This window comes from Lissotriton vulgaris, chromosome 2_1 (genome assembly GCF_964263255.1).
Source record: "Lissotriton vulgaris chromosome 2_1, aLisVul1.2, whole genome shotgun sequence".
In the NCBI taxonomy this organism is placed as follows: domain Eukaryota; kingdom Metazoa; phylum Chordata; class Amphibia; order Caudata; family Salamandridae; genus Lissotriton; species Lissotriton vulgaris.
Window position 1 is genome coordinate 1,269,235,869 of NC_141687.1, and position 13,124 is coordinate 1,269,248,992.

Below are 13,124 nucleotides of genomic sequence, written 5' to 3' on the forward strand. Positions count from 1 at the left end.
ATCATGAGAGACCTCAGGGCTGCATGTTTTGAGCCCAGTACTGATCCTGAAAAGCGTTTCCAACCCCACTTACAAGTAAAACTAGCTAAAATGTGCCTCGCTGCTATTCACTGAAAAGCTCATTCTGTGTACATTTTTGGCATACGTTTGCTCCTACCGGGTCAGCTGAGCAGCGAATTTCTATTTAACCACCTGCTTTCATGAGAGACCTCAGGGCTGCATGTTTTGAGCCCAGTACTGAGCCTGAAAAGCATTTCCAACCCCACTTACAAGTAAAACTAGCTAAAATGTGCCTGGCTTCTCTTCACTGAAAAGCTCATTCTGAGTACATTTTTAGCATATGTTTGCTCCTGCCGGGTCAGCTGAGCAGCGAATTTCTATTTAACCATCTGCTATCATGAGAGACCTCAGGGCTGCATGTTTTGAGCCCAGTACTGATCCTGAAAAGCGTTTCCAACCCCACTTAGAAGTAAAACTAGCTAAAATGTGCCTGGCTGCTATTCACTGAAAAGCTCATTCTGTGTACATTTTTGGCATACGTTTGCTCCTACCGGGTCAGCTGAGCAGCGAATTTCTATTTAACCACCTGCTTTCATGAGAGACCTCAGGGCTGCATGTTTTGAGCCCAGTACTGAGCCTGAAAAGCATTTCCAACCCCACTTACAAGTAAACCTAGCTAAAATGTGCCTGGCTTCTCTTCACTGAAAAGCTCATTCTGAGTACATTTTTAGCATACGTTTGCTCCTGCCGGGTCCGCTGAGCAGCGAATTTCTATTTAACCACCTGCTATCATAAGAGACCTCAGGGCTGCATGTTTTGAGCCCAGTACTGATCCTTAAAAGCGTTTCCAACCCGACTTACAAGTAAAACTAGCTAAAATGTGCCTGGCTGCTATTCACTGAAAAGCTCATTCTGTGTACATTTTTGGCATACGTTTGCTCCTACCGGGTCAGCTGAGCAGCGAATTTCTATTTAACCACCTGCTTTCATGAGAGACCTCAGGGCTGCATGTTTTGAGCCCAGTACTGAGCCTGAAAAGCATTTCCAACCCCACTTACAAGTAAAACGAGCTAAAATGTGCCTGGCTTCTCTTCACTGAAAAGCTCATTCTGAGTACATTTTTAGCATACGTTAGCTCCTGCCGGGTCAGCTGGGCAGCGAATTTCTATTTAACCACCTGCTATCATGAGAGACCTCAGGGCTGCATGTTTTGAGCCCAGTACTGATCCTGAGAAGCATTTCCAACCCCACGTACAAGTAAAACTAGCTAAAATGTGCCTGGCTGCTATTCACTGAAAAGCTCATTCTGTGTACATTTTTGGCATACGTTTGCTCCTACCGGGTCAGCTGAGCAGCGAATTTCTATTTAACCACCTGCTTTCATGAGAGACCTCAGGGCTGCATGTTTTGAGCCCAGTACTGAGCCTGAAAAGCATTTCCAACCCCACTTACAAGTAAAACTAGCTAAAATGTGCCTGGCTTCTCTTCACTGAAAAGCTCATTCTGAGTACATTTTTAGCGTACGTTTGCTCCTGCCGGGTCAGCTGAGCAGCGAATTTCTATTTAACCACCTGCTATTATGGGAGACCTCAGGGCTGCATGTTTTGAGCCCAGTACTGATCCTGAAAAGCGTTTCCAACCCCACTTACAAGTAAAACTAGCTAAAATGTGCCTGGCTGCTATTCACTGAAAAGCTCATTCTGTGTACATTTTTGGCATACGTTTGCTCCTACCGGGTCAGCTGAGCAGCGAATTTCTATTTAACCACCTGCTTTCATGAGAGACCTCAGGGCTGCATGTTTTGAGCCCAGTACTGAGCCTGAAAAGCGTTTCCAACCCCACTTACAAGTAAAACTAGCTAAAATGTGCCTGGCTGCTATTCACTGAAAAGCTCATTCTGTGTACATTTTTGGCATACGTTTGCTCCTACCGGGTCAGCTGAGCAGCGAATTTCTATTTAACCACCTGCTTTCATGAGAGACCTCAGGGCTGCATGTTTTGAGCCCAGTTCTGATCCTGAAAAGCGTTTCCAACCCCACTTACAAGTAAAACTAGCTAAAATGTGCCTGGCTGCTATTCACTGAAAAGCTCATTCTGTGTACATTTTTGGCATACGTTTGCTCCTACCGGGTCAGCTGAGCAGCGAATTTCTATTTAACCACCTGCTTTCATGAGAGACCTCAGGGCTGCATGTTTTGAGCCCAGTACTGAGCCTAAAAAGCATTTCCAACCCCACTTACAAGTAAAACTAGCTAAAATGTGCCTGGCTTCTCTTCACTGAAAAGCTCATTCTGAGTACATTTTTAGCATACGTTTGATCCTGCCGGGTCAGCTGAGCAGCAAATTTCTATTTAACCACCTGCTTTCATGAGAGACCTCAGGGCTGCATGTTTTGAGCCCAGTACTGACCCTCAAAAGCAACCCCACTTACAAGTAAAACTAGCTAAAATGTGCCTGGCTTCTCTTCACTGAAAAGCTCATTCTGAGTACATTTTTAGCATACGTTTGCTCCTGCTGGGTCAGCTGAGCAGCGAATTTCTATTTAACCACCTGCTATCATGAGAGACCTCAGGACTGCATGTTTTGAGCCCAGTACTGATCCTGAAAAGCGTTTCCAACCCCACTTACAAGTAAAACTAACTAAAATGTGCCTGGCTGCTATTCACTAAAAAGCTCATTCTGTGTACATTTTTGGCATACGTTTGCTCCTACCGGGTCAGCTGAGCAGCTAATTTCTATTTACCACCAGCTTTCATGAGAGACCTCAGGGCTGCATGTTTTGAGCCCAGTACTGAGCCTGAAAAGCATTTCCAACCCCACTTACAAGTAAAACTAGCTAAAATGTGCCTGGCTTCTCTTCACTGAAAAGCTCATTCTGAGTACATTTTTAGCATATGTTTGCTCCTGCCGGGTCAGCTGAGCAGCGAATTTCTATTAACCCACCTGCTATCATGAGAGACCTCAGGGCTGCATGTTTTGAGCCCAGTACTGATCCTGAAAAGCGTTTCCAACCCCACTTACAAGTAAAACTAGCTAAAATGTGCCTGGCTGCTATTCACTGTGGACATTTTTGGCATACGTTTGCTCCTACCGGGTCAGCTGAGCATCGAATTTCTATTTAACCACCTGCTTTCATGAGAGACCTCAGGGCTGCATGTTTTGAGCCCAGTACTGAGCCTGAAAAGCATTTCCAACCCCACTTACAAGTAAAACTAGCTAAAATGTGCCTGGCTTCTCTTCACTGAAAAGCTTATTCTGAGTACATTTTTAGCATACGTTTGCTCCTGCCGGGTCAGCTGAGCAGCGAATTTCTATTTTACTACCTGATATCATGAGAGACCTCAGGGCTGCATGTTTTGAGCCCAGTACTGATCCTGAAAAGCGTTTCCAACCCCACTTACAAGTAAAACTAGCTAAAATGTGCCTCGCTGCTATTCACTGAAAAGCTCATTCTGTGTACATTTTTGGCATACGTTTGCTCCTACCGGGTCAGCTGAGCAGCGAATTTCTATTTAACCACCTGCTTTCATGAGAGACCTCAGGGCTGCATGTTTTGAGCCCAGTACTGAGCCTGAAAAGCATTTCCAACCCCACTTACAAGTAAAACTAGCTAAAATGTGCCTGGCTTCTCTTCACTGAAAAGCTCATTCTGAGTACATTTTTAGCATATGTTTGCTCCTGCCGGGTCAGCTGAGCAGCGAATTTCTATTTAACCATCTGCTATCATGAGAGACCTCAGGGCTGCATGTTTTGAGCCCAGTACTGATCCTGAAAAGCGTTTCCAACCCCACTTAGAAGTAAAACTAGCTAAAATGTGCCTGGCTGCTATTCACTGAAAAGCTCATTCTGTGTACATTTTTGGCATACGTTTGCTCCTACCGGGTCAGCTGAGCAGCGAATTTCTATTTAACCACCTGCTTTCATGAGAGACCTCAGGGCTGCATGTTTTGAGCCCAGTACTGAGCCTGAAAAGCATTTCCAACCCCACTTACAAGTAAACCTAGCTAAAATGTGCCTGGCTTCTCTTCACTGAAAAGCTCATTCTGAGTACATTTTTAGCATACGTTTGCTCCTGCCGGGTCCGCTGAGCAGCGAATTTCTATTTAACCACCTGCTATCATAAGAGACCTCAGGGCTGCATGTTTTGAGCCCAGTACTGATCCTTAAAAGCGTTTCCAACCCGACTTACAAGTAAAACTAGCTAAAATGTGCCTGGCTGCTATTCACTGAAAAGCTCATTCTGTGTACATTTTTGGCATACGTTTGCTCCTACCGGGTCAGCTGAGCAGCGAATTTCTATTTAACCACCTGCTTTCATGAGAGACCTCAGGGCTGCATGTTTTGAGCCCAGTACTGAGCCTGAAAAGCATTTCCAACCCCACTTACAAGTAAAACGAGCTAAAATGTGCCTGGCTTCTCTTCACTGAAAAGCTCATTCTGAGTACATTTTTAGCATACGTTAGCTCCTGCCGGGTCAGCTGGGCAGCGAATTTCTATTTAACCACCTGCTATCATGAGAGACCTCAGGGCTGCATGTTTTGAGCCCAGTACTGATCCTGAGAAGCATTTCCAACCCCACGTACAAGTAAAACTAGCTAAAATGTGCCTGGCTGCTATTCACTGAAAAGCTCATTCTGTGTACATTTTTGGCATACGTTTGCTCCTACCGGGTCAGCTGAGCAGCGAATTTCTATTTAACCACCTGCTTTCATGAGAGACCTCAGGGCTGCATGTTTTGAGCCCAGTACTGAGCCTGAAAAGCATTTCCAACCCCACTTACAAGTAAAACTAGCTAAAATGTGCCTGGCTTCTCTTCACTGAAAAGATCATTCTGAGTTCATTTTTAGCATACGTTTGCTCCTGCCGGGTCAGCTGAGCAGCGAATTTCTATTTAACCACCTGCTATCATGAGAGACCTCAGGGCTGCATGTTTTGAGCCCAGTACTGATCCTGAAAAGCGTTTCCAACCCCACTTACAAGTAAAACTAGCTAAAATGTGCCTGGCTGCTATTCACTGAACAGCTTATTCTGTGTACATTTTTGGCATACGTTTGCCCCTACCGGGTCAGATGAGCAGCGAATTTCTATTTAAGCACCTGCTTTTATGAGAGACCTCAGGGCTGCATGTTTTGAGCCCAGTACTGAGCCTGAAAAGCGTTTCCAACCCCACTTACAAGTAAAACTAGCTAAAATGTGCCTGGCTTCTCTTCACTGAAAAGCTCATTCTGAGTACATTTTTGGCATACGTTTGCTCCTGCCGGGTCAGCTGAGCAGGGAATTTCTATTTAACCACCTGCTATCATGAGAGACCTCAGGGCTGCACGTTTTGAGCCCAGTACTGATCCTGAAAAGCGTTTCCAACCCCACTTACATGTAAAACTAGCTAAAATGTGCCTGGCTGCTATTCACTGAAAAGCTCATTCTGAGTACATTTTTAGCATACGTTTGCTCCTGCCGGGTCATCTGAGCAGCGAATTTCTATTTAACCACCTGCTATCATGAGAGACCTCAGGGCTGCATGTTTTGAGCCCAGTACTGATCCTGAAAAGCGTTTCCAACCCCACTTACAAGTAAAACTAGCTAAAATGTGCCTGGCTGCTATTCACTGAAAAGCTCATTCTGTGTACATTTTTGGCATATGTTTGCTCCTACCGGGTCAGCTGAGCAGCGAATTTCTATTTAACCACCTGCTTTCATGAGAGACCTCAGGGCTGCATGTTTTGAGCCCAGTACTGAGCCTAAAAAGCATTTCCAACCCCACTTACAAGTAAAACTAGCTAAAATGTGCCTGGCTTCTCTTCACTGAAAAGCTCATTCTGAGTACATTTTTAGCATACGTTTGCTCCTGCCGGGTCAGCTGAGCAGCGAATTTCTATTTAACCACCTGCTTTCATGAGAGACCTCAGGGCTGCATGTTTTGAGCCCAGTACTGACCCTGAAAAGCAACCCCACTTACAAGTAAAACTAGCTAAAATGTGCCTGGCTTCTCTTCACTGAAAAGCTCATTCTGAGTACATTTTTAGCATACATTTGCTCCTGCTGGGTCAGCTGAGCAGCGAATTTCTATTTAACCACCTGCTATCATGAGAGACCTCAGGACTGCATGTTTTGAGCCCAGTACTGATCCTGAAAAGCGTTTCCAACCCCACTTACAAGTAAAACTAACTAAAATGTGCCTGGCTGCTATTCACTAAAAAGCTCATTCTGTGTACATTTTTGGCATACGTTTGCTCCTACCGGGTCAGCAGAGCAGCAAATTTCTATTTAACCACCAGCTTTCATGAGAGACCTCAGGGCTGCATGTTTTGAGCCCAGTACTGAGCCTGAAAAGCATTTCCAACCCCACTTACAAGTAAAACTAGCTAAAATGTGCCTGGCTTCTCTTCACTGAAAAGCTCATTCTGAGTACATTTTTAGCATATGTTTGCTCCTGCCGGGTCAGCTGAGCAGCTAATTTCTATTAACCCACCTGCTATCATGAGAGACCTCAGGGCTGCATGTTTTGAGCCCAGTACTGATCCTGAAAAGCGTTTCCAACCCCACTTACAAGTAAAACTAGCTAAAATGTGCCTGGCTGCTATTCACTGTGGACATTTTTGGCATACGTTTGCTCCTACCGGGTCAGCTGAGCATCGAATTTCTATTTAACCACCTGCTTTCATGAGAGACCTCAGGGCTGCATGTTTTGAGCCCAGTACTGAGCCTGAAAAGCATTTCCAACCCCACTTACAAGTAAAACTAGCTAAAATGTGCCTGGCTTCTCTTCACTGAAAAGCTTATTCTGAGTACATTTTTAGCATACGTTTGCTCCTGCCGGGTCAGCTGAGCAGCGAATTTCTATTTAACTACCTGATATCATGAGAGACCTCAGGGCTGCATGTTTTGAGCCCAGTACTGATCCTGAAAAGCGTTTCCAACCCCACTTACAAGTAAAACTAGCTAAAATGTGCCTGGCTGCTATTCACTGAAAAGCTCATTCTGTGTACATTTTTGGCATACGTTTGCTCCTACCCGGTCAGCTGAGCAGCGAATTTCTATTTAACCACCTGCTTTCATGAGAGACCTCAGGGCTGCATGTTTTGAGCCCAGTACTGAGCCTGAAAAGCATTTCCAACCCCACTTACAAGTAAAACTAGCTAAAATGTGCCTGGCTTCTCTTCACTGAAAAGCTCATTCTGTGTACATTTTTAGCATATGTTTGCTCCTGCCGGGTCAGCTGAGCAGCGAATTTCCATTTAACCATCTGCTATCATGAGAGACCTCAGGGCTGCATGTTTTGAGCCCAGTACTGATCCTGAAAAGCGTTTCCAACCCCACTTACAAGTAAAACTAGCTAAAATGTGCCTGGCTGCTATTCACTGAAAAGCTCATTCTGTGTACATTTTTGGCATACGTTTGCTCCTACCGGGTCAGCTGAGCAGCGAATTTCTATTTAACCACCTGCTTTCATGAGAGACCTCAGGGCTGCATGTTTTGAGCCCAGTACTGAGCCTGAAAAGCATTTCCAACCCCACTTACAAGTAAACCTAGCTAAAATGTGCCTGGCTTCTCTTCACTGAAAAGCTCATTCTGAGTACATTTTTAGCATACGTTTGCTCCTGCCGGGTCCGCTGAGCAGCGAATTTCTATTTAACCACCTGCTATCATAAGAGACCTCAGGGCTGCATGTTTTGAGCCCAGTACTGATCCTTAAAAGCGTTTCCAACCCGACTTACAAGTAAAACTAGCTAAAATGTGCCTGGCTGCTATTCACTGAAAAGCTCATTCTGTGTACATTTTTGGCATACGTTTGCTCCTACCGGGTCAGCTGAGCAGCGAATTTCTATTTAACCACCTGCTTTCATGAGAGACCTCAGGGCTGCATGTTTTGAGCCCAGTACTGAGCCTGAAAAGCATTTCCAACCCCACTTACAAGTAAAACGAGCTAAAATGTGCCTGGCTTCTCTTCACTGAAAAGCTCATTCTGTGTACATTTTTGGCATACGTTTGCTCCTACCGGGTCAGCTGAGCAGCGAATTTCTATTTAACCACCTGCTTTCATGAGAGACCTCAGGGCTGCATGTTTTGAGCCCAGTACTGAGCCTGAAAAGCATTTCCAACCCCACTTACAAGTAAACCTAGCTAAAATGTGCCTGGCTTCTCTTCACTGAAAAGCTCATTCTGAGTACATTTTTAGCATACGTTTGCTCCTGCCGGGTCCGCTGAGCAGCGAATTTCTATTTAACCACCTGCTATCATAAGAGACCTCAGGGCTGCATGTTTTGAGCCCAGTACTGATCCTTAAAAGCGTTTCCAACCCGACTTACAAGTAAAACTAGCTAAAATGTGCCTGGCTGCTATTCACTGAAAAGCTCATTCTGTGTACATTTTTGGCATACGTTTGCTCCTACCGGGTCAGCTGAGCAGCGAATTTCTATTTAACCACCTGCTTTCATGAGAGACCTCAGGGCTGCATGTTTTGAGCCCAGTACTGAGCCTGAAAAGCATTTCCAACCCCACTTACAAGTAAAACGAGCTAAAATGTGCCTGGCTTCTCTTCACTGAAAAGCTCATTCTGAGTACATTTTTAGCATACGTTAGCTCCTGCCGGGTCAGCTGGGCAGCGAATTTCTATTTAACCACCTGCTATCATGAGAGACCTCAGGGCTGCATGTTTTGAGCCCAGTACTGATCCTGAGAAGCATTTCCAACCCCACGTACAAGTAAAACTAGCTAAAATGTGCCTGGCTGCTATTCACTGAAAAGCTCATTCTGTGTACATTTTTGGCATACGTTTGCTCCTACCGGGTCAGCTGAGCAGCGAATTTCTATTTAACCACCTGCTTTCATGAGAGACCTCAGGGCTGCATGTTTTGAGCCCAGTACTGAGCCTGAAAAGCATTTCCAACCCCACTTACAAGTAAAACTAGCTAAAATGTGCCTGGCTTCTCTTCACTGAAAAGATCATTCTGAGTTCATTTTTAGCATACGTTTGCTCCTGCCGGGTCAGCTGAGCAGCGAATTTCTATTTAACCACCTGCTATCATGAGAGACCTCAGGGCTGCATGTTTTGAGCCCAGTACTGATCCTGAAAAGCGTTTCCAACCCCACTTACAAGTAAAACTAGCTAAAATGTGCCTGGCTGCTATTCACTGAACAGCTTATTCTGTGTACATTTTTGGCATACGTTTGCCCCTACCGGGTCAGATGAGCAGCGAATTTCTATTTAAGCACCTGCTTTTATGAGAGACCTCAGGGCTGCATGTTTTGAGCCCAGTACTGAGCCTGAAAAGCGTTTCCAACCCCACTTACAAGTAAAACTAGCTAAAATGTGCCTGGCTTCTCTTCACTGAAAAGCTCATTCTGAGTACATTTTTGGCATACGTTTGCTCCTGCCGGGTCAGCTGAGCAGGGAATTTCTATTTAACCACCTGCTATCATGAGAGACCTCAGGGCTGCACGTTTTGAGCCCAGTACTGATCCTGAAAAGCGTTTCCAACCCCACTTACATGTAAAACTAGCTAAAATGTGCCTGGCTGCTATTCACTGAAAAGCTCATTCTGAGTACATTTTTAGCATACGTTTGCTCCTGCCGGGTCATCTGAGCAGCGAATTTCTATTTAACCACCTGCTATCATGAGAGACCTCAGGGCTGCATGTTTTGAGCCCAGTACTGATCCTGAAAAGCGTTTCCAACCCCACTTACAAGTAAAACTAGCTAAAATGTGCCTGGCTGCTATTCACTGAAAAGCTCATTCTGTGTACATTTTTGGCATATGTTTGCTCCTACCGGGTCAGCTGAGCAGCGAATTTCTATTTAACCACCTGCTTTCATGAGAGACCTCAGGGCTGCATGTTTTGAGCCCAGTACTGAGCCTAAAAAGCATTTCCAACCCCACTTACAAGTAAAACTAGCTAAAATGTGCCTGGCTTCTCTTCACTGAAAAGCTCATTCTGAGTACATTTTTAGCATACGTTTGCTCCTGCCGGGTCAGCTGAGCAGCGAATTTCTATTTAACCACCTGCTTTCATGAGAGACCTCAGGGCTGCATGTTTTGAGCCCAGTACTGACCCTGAAAAGCAACCCCACTTACAAGTAAAACTAGCTAAAATGTGCCTGGCTTCTCTTCACTGAAAAGCTCATTCTGAGTACATTTTTAGCATACATTTGCTCCTGCTGGGTCAGCTGAGCAGCGAATTTCTATTTAACCACCTGCTATCATGAGAGACCTCAGGACTGCATGTTTTGAGCCCAGTACTGATCCTGAAAAGCGTTTCCAACCCCACTTACAAGTAAAACTAACTAAAATGTGCCTGGCTGCTATTCACTAAAAAGCTCATTCTGTGTACATTTTTGGCATACGTTTGCTCCTACCGGGTCAGCAGAGCAGCAAATTTCTATTTAACCACCAGCTTTCATGAGAGACCTCAGGGCTGCATGTTTTGAGCCCAGTACTGAGCCTGAAAAGCATTTCCAACCCCACTTACAAGTAAAACTAGCTAAAATGTGCCTGGCTTCTCTTCACTGAAAAGCTCATTCTGAGTACATTTTTAGCATATGTTTGCTCCTGCCGGGTCAGCTGAGCAGCTAATTTCTATTAACCCACCTGCTATCATGAGAGACCTCAGGGCTGCATGTTTTGAGCCCAGTACTGATCCTGAAAAGCGTTTCCAACCCCACTTACAAGTAAAACTAGCTAAAATGTGCCTGGCTGCTATTCACTGTGGACATTTTTGGCATACGTTTGCTCCTACCGGGTCAGCTGAGCATCGAATTTCTATTTAACCACCTGCTTTCATGAGAGACCTCAGGGCTGCATGTTTTGAGCCCAGTACTGAGCCTGAAAAGCATTTCCAACCCCACTTACAAGTAAAACTAGCTAAAATGTGCCTGGCTTCTCTTCACTGAAAAGCTTATTCTGAGTACATTTTTAGCATACGTTTGCTCCTGCCGGGTCAGCTGAGCAGCGAATTTCTATTTAACTACCTGATATCATGAGAGACCTCAGGGCTGCATGTTTTGAGCCCAGTACTGATCCTGAAAAGCGTTTCCAACCCCACTTACAAGTAAAACTAGCTAAAATGTGCCTGGCTGCTATTCACTGAAAAGCTCATTCTGTGTACATTTTTGGCATACGTTTGCTCCTACCCGGTCAGCTGAGCAGCGAATTTCTATTTAACCACCTGCTTTCATGAGAGACCTCAGGGCTGCATGTTTTGAGCCCAGTACTGAGCCTGAAAAGCATTTCCAACCCCACTTACAAGTAAAACTAGCTAAAATGTGCCTGGCTTCTCTTCACTGAAAAGCTCATTCTGTGTACATTTTTAGCATATGTTTGCTCCTGCCGGGTCAGCTGAGCAGCGAATTTCCATTTAACCATCTGCTATCATGAGAGACCTCAGGGCTGCATGTTTTGAGCCCAGTACTGATCCTGAAAAGCGTTTCCAACCCCACTTACAAGTAAAACTAGCTAAAATGTGCCTGGCTGCTATTCACTGAAAAGCTCATTCTGTGTACATTTTTGGCATACGTTTGCTCCTACCGGGTCAGCTGAGCAGCGAATTTCTATTTAACCACCTGCTTTCATGAGAGACCTCAGGGCTGCATGTTTTGAGCCCAGTACTGAGCCTGAAAAGCATTTCCAACCCCACTTACAAGTAAACCTAGCTAAAATGTGCCTGGCTTCTCTTCACTGAAAAGCTCATTCTGAGTACATTTTTAGCATACGTTTGCTCCTGCCGGGTCCGCTGAGCAGCGAATTTCTATTTAACCACCTGCTATCATAAGAGACCTCAGGGCTGCATGTTTTGAGCCCAGTACTGATCCTTAAAAGCGTTTCCAACCCGACTTACAAGTAAAACTAGCTAAAATGTGCCTGGCTGCTATTCACTGAAAAGCTCATTCTGTGTACATTTTTGGCATACGTTTGCTCCTACCGGGTCAGCTGAGCAGCGAATTTCTATTTAACCACCTGCTTTCATGAGAGACCTCAGGGCTGCATGTTTTGAGCCCAGTACTGAGCCTGAAAAGCATTTCCAACCCCACTTACAAGTAAAACGAGCTAAAATGTGCCTGGCTTCTCTTCACTGAAAAGCTCATTCTGAGTACATTTTTAGCATACGTTAGCTCCTGCCGGGTCAGCTGGGCAGCGAATTTCTATTTAACCACCTGCTATCATGAGAGACCTCAGGGCTGCATGTTTTGAGCCCAGTACTGATCCTGAGAAGCATTTCCAACCCCACGTACAAGTAAAACTAGCTAAAATGTGCCTGGCTGCTATTCACTGAAAAGCTCATTCTGTGTACATTTTTGGCATACGTTTGCTCCTACCGGGTCAGCTGAGCAGCGAATTTCTATTTAACCACCTGCTTTCATGAGAGACCTCAGGGCTGCATGTTTTGAGCCCAGTACTGAGCCTGAAAAGCATTTCCAACCCCACTTACAAGTAAAACTAGCTAAAATGTGCCTGGCTTCTCTTCACTGAAAAGATCATTCTGAGTTCATTTTTAGCATACGTTTGCTCCTGCCGGGTCAGCTGAGCAGCGAATTTCTATTTAACCACCTGCTATCATGAGAGACCTCAGGGCTGCATGTTTTGAGCCCAGTACTGATCCTGAAAAGCGTTTCCAACCCCACTTACAAGTAAAACTAGCTAAAATGTGCCTGGCTGCTATTCACTGAACAGCTTATTCTGTGTACATTTTTGGCATACGTTTGCCCCTACCGGGTCAGATGAGCAGCGAATTTCTATTTAAGCACCTGCTTTTATGAGAGACCTCAGGGCTGCATGTTTTGAGCCCAGTACTGAGCCTGAAAAGCGTTTCCAACCCCACTTACAAGTAAAACTAGCTAAAATGTGCCTGGCTTCTCTTCACTGAAAAGCTCATTCTGAGTACATTTTTGGCATACGTTTGCTCCTGCCGGGTCAGCTGAGCAGGGAATTTCTATTTAACCACCTGCTATCATGAGAGACCTCAGGGCTGCACGTTTTGAGCCCAGTACTGATCCTGAAAAGCGTTTCCAACCCCACTTACATGTAAAACTAGCTAAAATGTGCCTGGCTGCTATTCACTGAAAAGCTCATTCTGAGTACATTTTTAGCATACGTTTGCTCCTGCCGGGTCATCTGAGCAGCGAATTTCTA